The following is a 1,256-nucleotide window of genomic DNA, read 5'->3' as shown; positions in this document are numbered from 1 at the left end:
AAAAAAAAAAAAATGATTATTAATCGCTTCCTGAGGCATTATTCCAGGGGTTGCGGTTGAAATAGTCTTATTAAACTTTATAAGGTAATAATTCGCTAGAAAATGGAGTATGGCTCTGCTTGTCCCAAGTGCTTGCTAAAGTGGATACACTCTATCACGCCGGAATCCGAATTGCAACCAGAGCATTTTGAACAAGCCCTATTCTAAGCTTATGTGCTTAATCGAGTAGGTTGGTCGATGTACGACATGTCACAATCTCACAAGAGGAGATCATGACACAAAAAAAAGGCCATCCTTCTATGTGGGTTTCATGTCATGTTGGAATCGAACTGGCCCATCACGCTGAAATAGAAGCACACGCGCTTCCGGGACTGGGTCAAGCAATTTTAACTCCATCAGATATGAGCAAACCCCTCAAGAAGAAAATCATATATAGATGAAAATATTTGTGGACCGAAAGTCAAAATAGAATAAAAATTATCAAAAAGGACGTCAAGCCCTGAAGTGCATCCTATCGTATATTTCATAGAGAGGATGTCGTCCTGTTGGTTGCTTGAATCAATCTCAGCATTTAATTCCATTTATGAATATTCAACATCAAAGTTTGTAGTTATATATTCATTTAGCTAAGATATCACGTTGTCTTTATTTAATTTGGAATCTAGGTATACTGGTTGCGTTTATTGAAGGATTTATGATTAAATTTGTTTCATATACATACTTTGTTTCCTGTAAAAATGGGATAAAAAAAGATAATTGTTATTTTTAATTTTATTAATTGTTAATTTTTCATTATTGTAAATATTAAAAAATTAAAATTCTTCATTAAAATATTGTATTTTAATTTTCAATATTGGGTTAATGAGAACCATACCTGGAACTACTTATTATATGTATGCAATTATAAGTGTAGATCATATATCAATAGATTATTAGATATAGATAAAACTATATTATTATTTTTTTTTACTTCTTGTTCTTTTGTAAGCCTGATTGTTAAATTAATAATTTTAATTTTAAATAATTTATGTAACAAAATATTATTGTCCATGTTCAAATGTCCATGTGTCTTACTCCTAGGTTAGCTACACTGAAGAGCAAATACGTTTATCAGTCTAATCATTTAATTTCATTGTGAATAATCTGCATTGCTATAGTAGTACAAGAGCCGGGAAGAAAAAAAGGTAGTTATCTCACCCCAATTTTTGATTACTTTAATGAAAACTATGTATAATTAATAGTCAAAATTGATGAGT

The sequence above is a fragment of the Halyomorpha halys genome, unplaced genomic scaffold, assembly GCF_000696795.3.
Source record: "Halyomorpha halys isolate HHAL.00 unplaced genomic scaffold, Hhal_1.1 Scaffold2790.1, whole genome shotgun sequence".
NCBI classification, from domain to species: Eukaryota; Metazoa; Arthropoda; class Insecta; order Hemiptera; family Pentatomidae; genus Halyomorpha; species Halyomorpha halys.
The sequence above is the reverse complement of the archived record's forward strand: the minus strand, read 5'-3'. Positions refer to the sequence as shown.